Below are 12,514 nucleotides of genomic sequence, written 5' to 3'. Positions count from 1 at the left end.
TTTCTGGGCATGTTTATAAATATGAGAAGGACTAGTTCAATTACTGTAAGCTTACTTACTTTTTAAAGTGTAACTATTAGTACATGTAAACTAACCTTTGTGTGTGCATTTTTTCATGAGAAATTACTTACGCTATAATTAAAATTATTAATGAAATACTTGTTTTTCAAAAATACGAGGCGCATCCAGAAAGTAAGTTTCCCACGCGTCCCATAGATAGGAAACCTATGTTGCGCGAAGCGACTGCGTGTACGTGAGAGAGTAAGGTCCTAACATGGTGCATCCGCCAGCAGAACTTCCCTAATTCTGTCAGTAGCGTCGTGACAGTGATTGAAGATTGAAGATTGGCGTTCCTTTTATAGTTTCCACCACGTGTGAAGTGTGAGCAGTGATAAAGTTTTTGAATGCACAGGACATAGCACCGATTGGAAGCCATCGTCAGCTGTATCGTTGCAAAAATGTCAATGCTGACCCTGTGCGCCTTGCTTTGTGCTCTAGGGTCAGTTGCTTCAACACAAAACTTCTTGATCAACAGGCACTCCGTGACAGTGTTGTGCAATAAGGAGCGGAAAATCTGTAGGAACTGCTTGCTCTTGCCGTTAGGCCCATGGACCTGGCACAGCTAACGATGGATTTCGATTGGTGCTATTCCCTGTGCGTTCAAAAACTTTATCACTACTCGCACTTTACACGCGGCGGAAGCTGAAATAGAAGTGTCCATCTTTAATCACTGCCACGACGCTACTGAGAGCACTAGGAAAGTTCCGCTAGTGCATGTGCCATGCTAGAACCTTACTCTCTCTCACGTACACGTAGTCGCTTTGCGCAACATACCGTTTCCTAGATATGGGAGGCGTGGGAAACTTACTTTCTGGATGCGCCTCGTATCATCAAAATTGCATGAATCGTTTTGGAAGAAATTGCTAAAAGGAGAAAGAACTTTCAAGTATAAATTATGCGTAGCGGACTGTTTTCAGAACAAATGAGTTATGCTATATTTCAGGTTATTAACAAAATATTTATTTGTGAAATATTAAGAAAATCACCGGAGTAATTTTTTTGGACAAAATCGTCCTGGAAAACACTTCAAAGAGTAACTTATCCCTTCTGGAATTTTTCCACATGGAAATGAATTGTGCCACAATATAAGGTTGCTAATAAAATATGAACAAAATCGTTACAAAAGTTTTCTAGAAAATATTTTTTTAAAAATTGTATTCTCCTGTAAACTATCCTTATTTTTGTAAATAGGAAAAAAATTACGAAAGGAGGAATATCTTATAAACATCTTAACGTTTAAAATTTGATATAGATACATTGAACATTATGGCTTCTAAGCCAGTTAATATGTTTACATCGGAACGCACGAACGAACGGACAAACATTCAAAATTCAGCATATAAGGGTCATGAAAGTGTAAATCCGGTCAAATTTCGAATTCGATTTTCTTCCACGATCACGATACTTTCGTCTCTTCTATAGTCGCTAGAAAGTAAACATTTCAAATATAGTTCTCATAGGAACGCAAATAATGAATTTCTGTTTCGCGTTAAGTCCGAATTTTTACGTTTCTCCTTATGTTTCCGGGAGTCTGGACCCCATGGACCTTTCCTTTGATACGTACCTGTTGGTATATTAGGTGCAAATTTATTGTTGTACACCATCAGCAAAAGTACACACACGGAAAACTGGTACTGGAATATATCACATTCAGAAGTCAGTGTGCCTCCTGTGAACAACGGGAACTGTGCAACCGGAGCTATTCTGACCAAGTATCAGGCTTCATCATGGGCACCAAATTAGAAAAACGAGCGAACGAGAAATTATGTGCACAACTCTGCAAAATCCACCATAGGTACGCTTGCCATTATTCAGCAAGTGCAGAGATCCTTCAATGAGTCATTCGAGATATTTTGAGTGGTACACAACGTTCAAGAGCGAAAACACTTCACTAAAATACGCTTGGAAGATTAGGAATACCCTCAACGAACGCAATATCCGAAAATGAGGAAATCGTTCGGTAAATTGTGCATAAAACCGTTCGTCAAAGACAATCCACAACATTGCTCCCATTGTCGGTATGTCATGCGGAACAGTACAGATGATCCTTACATTGTGTTTTGAACATGCGCCGTGTTTCTGCCAAGTACGTTCCCACGCTGGCTAGCCAGGAGCAGAAGAAATACAGAGTTGTGTTTTGGCAAGAACTTGTGAGCGTTCCATGGATAACCCCCTCCATAAATTCGAAAATAATTACCGGTGACGAAATTCTGGTGTATTTTTACGACACTTACAAAAGTAACCGTTTGCAAAGGGAAATTCCTCGTTATCTGCAGGAGAGAAAAATGTGAGAAAAGTCCGCAACTCGATCAAGTGCATGTTTTCATTGTTTTTTTTTGTCATTCGGGGCATTATGCATCAAAATTTCTTTCCCAGATTCCAAATCGTCAATAGCAAATTCTACTGACAGGTTTTAAGGCTTATCAGGAAGAAATTCGGTAAAAGCAACTAATGTTTGGCACGCGAAAAACTGTCTGCTACACGATGACAATGCATCTTGTCAAAATGCTCTTCTCACACGTTAGTTTCACACGACAAACAAGATAATCGCACATTTCCACACCCACATTACTCGCCAGATTTTCCTCCTGCTCACTACGCCGTCTTCCATAGACTGCTCAAAGGTTCCCGTTTCGACAACATTGCGGAGATCCAGTGCGAGTGGCACAAGGTACTTGACATCTTTGAAAAGAACACTTCTAAGACAAATTATAGAAGTGACACAAACAAAGGGAACGATGTTTTGCCAGACAAGGTAACATTTTCCAGGTGATAGTCTTTAAACGTAGATATTGTAAGTAATGTATTTCCTTGTAAGCAGAACAGGTCTCGATACATTTTATGTTATCTCGTACATCCCTCATTTTACTGCTACTACTTAGTATAGTGTTCGACTGATTGTAACTTAATTGAGATTATATGTATATACTGTATTTAAACTATCAATAACAAGTCATGATACGAAATTATTGTAACCGACCTTGTTATGTATCGTCATCCGCAAAAAAAAAAGTTCGCATATACTGTAACTTCCACATTTTCATTAATAACTCAGTTTTCTTAATATATTATCGCTTCTTTGTGCTTTCCTTAACAAAGCAGTGTACTAATGAATAATTATTTATGATTTTTGAGAAAAAATAAAGCAAAATAAGAAAATTATAAGCAAAAAACTGTGATTGTTATGAAACTTTAGTCTGTCAGATAATTACGCGAAGAATATCCCGAGGGAAATTCACTCCATAGAGTGCACAGGTATTAGGAGCACTCACAAATACGTAAAATTGAAGGAACAGAAAATAATGTATTTTTCAGATGAACATACAATTCACACTTCACGTGAAGTTCCAATATGGGAAATCAATCAATATCTTCAGTTGAAATTACTGAAAAAAACAGAAAATGGCTATTTAAAACTCCAAGTGTAAACCTGCGCTTGGAGCGAGTCTATTTCTAATATCAGAACGCGCTATTTCGTAACATGCCTGCGTGGCCAAGCGGGTTTAGCAATGCTGTTGAAATTCTAGAACCGAAGGGTGGCAGTTCGAGTCTAAGTGCGGAACGCTTTTTTTTTTCAATATAGTGAAATATTTTTTAAAATATAAATGTCTAGTTTGAAGTGCTTAAAAACACAAGACCAGATGAACAATCACTTTTCAAAGCTCAGTCACATTTATTCACTATGTTCATCAATTAGGCTATATACGAAGACACTAAAATGTGGAACGTTAACGATCCTTATTAAGGTTAATACCACATCCGTTATAATGAGAACAGATTTGTGATCTGAATACCAACCTTAAACCATACGGCCAAAATGAAAATTATTCATGTTCTTGATACCTATTGCAACACTCAGTTGTAATATAGAGAGTGAGAGTGCGAAAGAGAGAGATAAAATACTGCATACAGGGTGCGGAAAAGTTCCCGGAACGGTCCAATATCTCGCGAAGTATAAATATCACCAAAACAAAAATAACACATGTTAAATACTTTTAAAGAAGCTATCCAATGATAGAAAACACAATCACCTATCCCTACCTCCTTGGGGACTAAGGGGGATAACTTTAAAATTTTAAATGGGAACCCCTATTTCTTATTTCATATGTGGATTCTCCAGAAAAAGTGATAGTGATTTGATCAAAAATTGAAAACAGTGTGTGCGAAGATGAAGTTACATGGAATACAATGTCGATAATTGTTTTGCAAAGTAGCTTTATGAAGTAGTTCTTAGTAGTAGGGTTCTTTACAACAAAAATAAGCCATTTTTGTCACCATTTGTATTTTCTTGCAAATTAATAAATATGGACAAATGCATTATTTTATGGAAGTTAAAATGTATGAATTCGTTATGTGGGTAAAAAAATCACATGAAAATTTTACTCTGCGTGGAAATCGAACTCATGACCTTTCATGCCGCAGTCCCGTACGCTAACCGCATGGCCCAGAGCTCGACACTGAGAGGCCACATTTTCATAAAGATTTGCCGCCTCCATTTTTTATGTGTTGTCGATTCAAGTGCTATCCGTGAAGGCACTGTTTTCAATTTTGGGTCAAATCACTGTTACTTATTCTGAACACAAAATGTGCAACAAAATATGGGGATTTCCATTTAAAATTTTAAAGTTACCCCCCGTGTGGGAATGGAGGGTTGCGTTTGGTATCATTGGATAGATTTTTCAAAACTGTTTAACACGTGTTATTTTTGTTTTGCTGATCTGTATATTTCGCGAGATATTGGACCGTTCCGTGACTTTCCTCGCACCCTGTATAAGCTTGTATTTTTAATTAAAACAGTTAGTGTAAATCATAATCTGGATTTTTATAAAGTAAATGAAACAATCATATAGAAAATGTATACAGTTTAAAATTGAATTAAATTGCAATTCCAGAATCTGTAACATTATACATTTCTTATTTATTTACATCGAATGTTAACTTATTGTATAGTTTATAGCATGAGTATCAGCTGATATGTAACACAAAATTATCTATAAATTGAATTTAAATAGGAAATGATATAGTTGCTATAAGAACAAGTTTATGAAAATGAACTGTATAATAATGGTTGTATTTGAAACAGAGTTTGCGTAATGGAGTAAATATTTACACCGCCAGCTTTGCAATACTGTGCGGTTTAAATTGTCAATCTCATCAATTTTACTTATTTCGCTTGAATGTTTATGGAATTTAGTATAGCATTATGAAACATTCAACAACTGATCTAGTAGTGAAACATATTTAATAAGATTACCGCACATTACGGTAGATTCCGAGATCGCTCCCAGCTTTGCGAGCACTTGATAATATCTTATTATTATTTCAGATAAAATATTATGTGGAAGAGCTAAATTAAATTAGAAAATGAAATGAAATATTTAACATTCCACTATTACGCCCTTTAGGCGGGAAGGTTCTAGATTGCTGGTCCTCACATAGAGGAGAATTTGGATTAGTAACCAGTTTGGTTCTTTTCTTTATCAAATCTCAATACACAATTCATATAGTAATGTCGAGCAAGCGATAGCGAGTGAAGGCAGGTTAACCAGGTTGATTGCTTTCTTCATCACCACTCAATTGGTATACGGACCAGTGTTCTAGAATCCTGCTATTTTAGGCTAAGGGAGAAGATAATTAAAGTAAGAAAATGATATAAGAATTGGTGGAATGAGAAAGTGGAAGGAAAAGGAAATGCTTTGAGAAAAGTCACGGACATAATGTTGTCCACCACAAGCTTACTTGAACGGAATAAAACCAGAGACCGCATGCACCAAAGGTAAGCGCTCTACCAGTGAACCATCGCGCCCCATAAATTAAATAAGAAAGATAAGTAGTAGGCATTTTATAATTGAATATTGTATGTAAGAAACTTATTGTCCATAAAGATTCTTTCTCTTCAAGCTTTTGTAATTGATGTTGCAAATTGTCCGATGCTTTGCAATGCGGGTCAAAGGAATAAATGCATTTTTTCGGGATAGTATCGTCTGCCCCTTGCTGCTATTGGTGGTATAAAAGTAGTGTTGAGTTGATTTTTAGTTTCTTGTTCCTTTTGTTATGTGAATATAGACTAGACCAAAATTTTTTACTGATGTTCATTTCAAGATCACTCGGTAGCATGTTTTTAGTGGAGGAATGTTACGTGAATATGGATTACACCAAGTCACAAATATTTTGACAAAGATATACATTTTTATTACACAAATAGTTTCTGCTTTTCCTTTTACTGCAAATGTTTGTTTCTAATAGTGATTTTTATTCTTAATGTATCCGTGAATACACATTCAAGACTTTTTTTAAAAAAATAAGTTGTTTAATAAGGCACTGAAAAGTGTTGGATTTTGTAACACTCTAACACTTAAAAACATAATACTGAATGGACACCAATAATTAATTTTGGTCTAGTCTATATTCACGTAACACTTTCAACAGCGAGGCTATATGAAACGTGGGCTTACTAATTAACGTGGAATAAAAATAAAAAAGTCTAGTGGCTAGCGCGAGTGTTTTTGGTTCTTGTAGTCTCGGGTTCGATTCCCGGTAAGGGTCGATTCAGGTTAAATTTTCAGGGGAGTTTATGGGAAAAACGTTAAAAAATATAATTCCAAAAGTCTGATGCCAGTGTTTTGTAAGCTATTGACAAAATAATAGAAAGACAGGAAAGAAATTCTCTTGAGAACTGAAAGTGAACAATGTTTTCGCATTTATGCTTAATTTGCTACTAGCGTGACACATTAAATTGAATATAATATAAATATTAGACACAAAATTCGCTACTTCACGGTTGATAACATGGTAAATGCTAGGTATTGTTAAACATTAAACGTAACACCTCAATTGTATATCAGAGCTCCTCCGTGGCTAAGCGGTTAGCGTACGCGCCTTTGGCGTGGGAGGCCCGGGTTCGATTCCCGGCGGGAGCTCATGTGGTTCGGATTCCACGTTAATCAGTAGATCCACGTCTCATATAGCCTCGCTGCTGAACGGGACGTTAAACTCCAAATCCCCTCACCTCAATTTTATATCAATAAATAACTTAAATAAATAAATAACAAGACAGAACAATACTATTAACCTATATTTGCATAATATATAAATTAAAAACACGTTGTTTATCATAACGAAAAATGGCTGAACCGTTTGAAATGAATTTTATTAACAAAGTTAACACCTACCTCGGACTGGGTTGTTGTCACGCCATTTTTATTGAAATGCGTATCCAAACAGAAGAGAGGGGGTTAAAATGTATGCCAAAAATAGAATCTCTCACGTTTGTGAGATGAAATATGATACATAAATTCCTTATTTAAAACGAGTGTGCACGTGTCCGACCGTGTTTAGAAATTTCGGTACTAAATGGAGAAGAGGGGCAATTTGTATCGTTTTTGCTCAATATTTAAGAATGATGACATCGAGATTGTGTCTTGTCTTCACAGCAAAACGGATGAAGCACTTGAAATTATCTTTTAAATATACGGTATTTAGCATTTGGTCCAGTCGGATTCATTAACACATATCTCGTAAGAGGAACAGATGGATATAAACACCTTATTTTAAAATATGTGAGCCCATCTTCCGTTGTCCTTAAAAATCCACTTTTGAGGAGGAAATGGGGCAAGTTCCAAATAAGGCGGTCAATATGTAAAAGTGACGTAGTGTTTGTCTGTCCGATCATCACGGGAAATCAAATCAGTCGTTTGAAATAAATATTTGAATACATTTAGTACTTGGAAGAAAATGGTTAGCTGACGTTCACTAGAAACTTGACAAAACTTCGATACAAATTAGAGGATAGTCTGCTATGCCTAAATCTAATATTGTAGGTGGAAGTGAAAACGACGAACGAAGTAACAGCGGATTAAAATTTAGCATTAGAAGTCATTGAAAAACAGAATGTGATGCGCGAAAACGAGAAAAAAAAAGAAAAGGAAAAACATAACGTTGCCGACGACAACACACTGGGTGGTGCTTATTGGAAGATCCATAAACGCTATTCATTAGCTCATTCTTCACGGTTTGGATTGCAAGAAATAAAACTATTTCTTCGTGCTAATACGCCTCTCAAAACGAAATGTTATATTTCTGCAAAATTTGTTTTTCTCACATGACTGGATATTTTTTTAAAAAATTCTATTGTGCTGTAGAAAACAAAACCATATGAGAAGCTGTATTTGATCTGAAGACCCCATGATCTTTACTACATGTTGTTATTCATTACATCAGCGAGACGTTGTTTGCAATGACACTGATACATTGAGTGGTTTGTTCGAGAAAGTTGCTTGTCTCGATTTTGTTTACTCTTTAGGTTTTTCGTAGAATACATGAAAAAGAAATACATTTTTCGCTTAGATATCCAGGAATCCTGTTTTAACTGATCAGAAAACAGCAATCTGCTGGTGAAATGATATGGGATAATGTGTAGCATTTTGTTTTCAAGCCATCGATAGCAGCAAGGGGCACATGAATTACATAAAAAGGGAGTGTGTTGTTATGAACTACTAATATCAAAAAATCTATGTGTTACTTCGTAGCTCAGGGGATAAGTGAGAGACTACAGAACACAAGTTTGCACGATCGAGTCTTGTCCACTGCTATTGTTTTTTTTTTTTTTTTTTCATTTTCATTGTTTAACGGTGAAAGTGACGTAGATACATTTTCATTGACATTAAAAAAAAAAAAGAATGAAAGGGAATACGTAGCCCTGAAAAGGGCTGTTTATATAAAAGTGTCTAATAGGAGGTCCAATAACATTCTACATCGATGACTGCCTGGAGCCTTCTGGGTATGCTTTCGGTAAGTCTGCGGAGAAAGCGTTCACTACGGGAGACTTCCTCCCAGCTGTTTTCAACGATTTTCCATAGTTGATTTTTTGTGGATGGAGGCGGGTTAGGCCAGTTCTCTTTAATCACCCTTTTGACCTCTGCCCATACTGTCTCAATTATATTCATATCGGCTCCACGCGGTGGCCAATCTAGGACCTCTAAATCAGCCTGCTGCGAGAGCCAATTCTGAACTAATTGACACATATGAACCGGAGACCTGTCGTGCTGAAACTGGATTACTCCATCGGGGTAGATAAAACGCACAGATGGCAACATAACATCCCGAAGGATATGTAAATATTGCTCACCTGTAAGACGCCCCTCTACCCTATGGAGTACTCCAAGACACTGTGATGTCATGAAACCCCAAGCAGATACAGATACGCGTCCACAGTGACGTTTGTGGAAAACGTATCTGGGATCATGCCTGTAGCCTCTCGGACGATACACGACTACTGGGCCATTATTTGAGGAAGAAAATGTGCATTCGTCTGTGAAGACAACATGTCTCCAATCACGGTTCACATTTTCTTCCGCAAACTGAAGCCGTCGTCTTATATGCTCTTCCGAGAGGAATTCTTTCACCGCAGCACGACGGGCGTGAAGATTAGCTTCCCTAAGACGCCGTACAGCAGTATCTCGAGAGCCTGGAAAAGATGATGCGTGCCGAAGTTGTCTGGCGGTCATGTTGGGATTAAGTCGCGCAGCAACAACAAGCTGGGCATCCTGCTCAGGTGTTGTCACACGACGCCTACCACTACCTCGGCGCCGCATAGTTTTTCCAGTCTCTCGAAAACGCTTTATCCACTTCTGTGCTGTTCTTGGTAAAACTCCACACCTTTCAGCGGCTTGTGCAGCGCAATAGCCTTCTTGCACTAAAGCAAGAACACGCTCTTTTCTATTCTCAGCCATTTCTGACTTCTACCCTTTTCACGAGTTGCACGTTGAATGAGCACCCCTTTTAGTTGAAGCTATAAAACGACATGCGCAGTTGGTTACTCCAAGAGCTAGTAAGATCGTAGTTTTTATTTGCTAAGAGGCAGAAAACACGTTATTTCGATATATGTTGTTTGACTACAAGGGAGCACTTCACAACTGATTACTGAGTGATAAGATCTGTGGTATTCTGTTCAACTTTCCTTTAGGCAATTTTAAACGTAATAGACAATATTTGTCTGACCTTGTCAGTGCCTGAGGCAGAAGACAAAATCAATGAAAATGTTTTTCAACATAACATTTTCGATTTATGTTTATCTCCTATCCGTTTTTGTTACGATTGCCTCCTTTAGAAATATCAGCTCTCTTTTTTTTTGGCCCGTATAAGGAAATGCTATTGCGGTTTTCCAACGTTCAATATTTTTGGCAAAATTAACACTTTCAAATAAAGCTAAACAAGCATATGTTTCACAGACAAAACAATATGTAAAGTTCTACTTTCCAGTTAGGCAACATTCCTTCAAAAAATTGCAACTATAGTTTGCATCTCAAGTAATAGGGTAAATGTGCCAGTAGTCGACCATTTAAGGAGATTTTCAACTTTGTTAAAGTATAAAAAAATCATTTTTTACTAATAAATTTTACTGCATATGTCATTAGAAAGAACAGTGTTTAAATTTTACGTTTGTGTAGCTCGCATAGGAAATCTTTTATACATAATTACACAGGAAAAAGAAAATACCAGAAACCCTGAAAAAAACAGTAGTCGGCCTATGAAAACCAAAGGTCAGCCATTACTTTAACCAGTACTCAGCCACATTATAGAATTGACTTTTTTAATGGAATTTTAGAGATCAATTCCTCAGTAGCAAATTAAGGGACAAATATATTGCACTCAGAGTTCCTACAAAGAAAAACTACGTGGAAAACAGGCCCGCAACTAGAGGGAGCTAGGGGGCCTGGTCCTCCTAAACTTTTCGTGGCCCCTCCAGACCTCAACACAAAAAACACAATTTAGATATGTGTAAGAGATTTTTAATGACTTGCCCCCCCTAACATATCTATGCCCCCCCAAACCTCTGTGGCTAGAAGCAGGTCTGGTGGAAAATATATTGCGATACAGGAAAAAAGACTTCTTGTATGATATTTACCATAAACTAAGAAAAATGTGCCTCGGCCTAGACTAGCCTATTTAAAACTAATATATAGGCCTATTTATATTTACATTTATATTTACATTGATATTTATATTTAGCTATGACATTAACCCTTTAATATGAAGTTCATTAAGCACATTCAGGACACATAAGCACTTGTTTAGCAGGTTCCTCGTACGATAATACACTGAGGCACGTGCATTTTAAGTGGTACCAGTGATCACAAAAGTGACACCCAATATATTTAAGTGTATCGTTCTCAATATCACTTATGAATTCTTCTTCAGGCCTTAGACGGCATTTCAACAACTTCTTGCGTCTCGTCTTTTTAACTACTAGTGCTACTTGGCTTGGCAGTCCTTTTCTTCTTGTTTGACTTAAAATTTTTCCTTTCTTTTGTATTCTCTCCCTTTTTCATTTTAGACATTCCTCTTCTAGTTTTCTTTTCTTTTCATTCTTTACCATCTGATAATTTCTCCATGCTTGGGAGGATTATGCACTTTGAACATTTTCTCTGGGCACATGTTTGGTAGTTTTGTTTTTGATTGGAGCTAGCCAGAAAAGATGCTAATCAAAGCCAGATGATATGGAAGTATTTTACGAAGGTTTTCTTTGAATTTCTTCTGAGATCATATGGAGTTATTTCTGGCTCTACTGACTGTAGAAACAGAAGCAGACCTTTCACCTTGCGTCGCTTCAGTACAAGATGCCATAACGGATATGTTGTTTTCCTGGTTTGAGTCAGACGTAACGTCTATTTCTGATATCGAAGATATATTTGTACGCTCTAGACGGCCAATTGCTAAAATTTGGTATGTTCCAGGACTAAGATATCGAGCATTTCACTAGCAAGTATCTACTGATAGCAGATCGATCCTCTTCGGACAGAACAATAGCCTTATATGTTTTCATTAGTGTAGAATAAGAAGACTCTTTGGATAGAGTATCCTCAACGCACCTGATTGCAAAAACATCTGACACTGAGTCTATTCCAGTAGATGTCTTTGGACTGGTTGAAAGAAACGCTAAATCACGTGTTCTTAAACTGTTAGACATATTTTCCTCACGCTCATAGTGAGTTAGAATGTAAATATTTATGATTATTCTGTATTGTTTCGGCAATCAGGCAACTCTAGGAACAGAACAGATAATAATAATAATAATACTAATAGTTGAAGAGCAATTGCAGCCTTGGAATTAAAAACGTGCAGAAACGCGACATTGTGCGGAGTAATTTAAAAAAAATAAATCAATTAGATATGGATAACCCTTACTTCCTCATAGCTACCTTAGATTAAAAGACTAAGCTATGATCAGGGTCAAGGGCGTCGATCCTGCTAGGGCTGGGGGGCCCGGGCCCCCAAAGCTTATGTAGGGCGTATGCTTAGGGTAAAATAAATACTCATTACCTATCCTTTTTAAATTTTAGAGAAATAATTCAGACCAGCCATAAATCCTTAACCTTTTTTCCCTCAGTTCTAGAAAAATACAAGAATTGAAATGGTTACAATACCAGACTGATATTAAAGTACGGGACAAAAA

Source organism: Thermobia domestica, chromosome 8, assembly GCF_964235325.1.
Source record: "Thermobia domestica chromosome 8, izTheDome1.hap1.1, whole genome shotgun sequence".
Taxonomy (NCBI): domain Eukaryota; kingdom Metazoa; phylum Arthropoda; class Insecta; order Zygentoma; family Lepismatidae; genus Thermobia; species Thermobia domestica.
Note: the sequence above shows the minus strand (reverse complement) of the source record.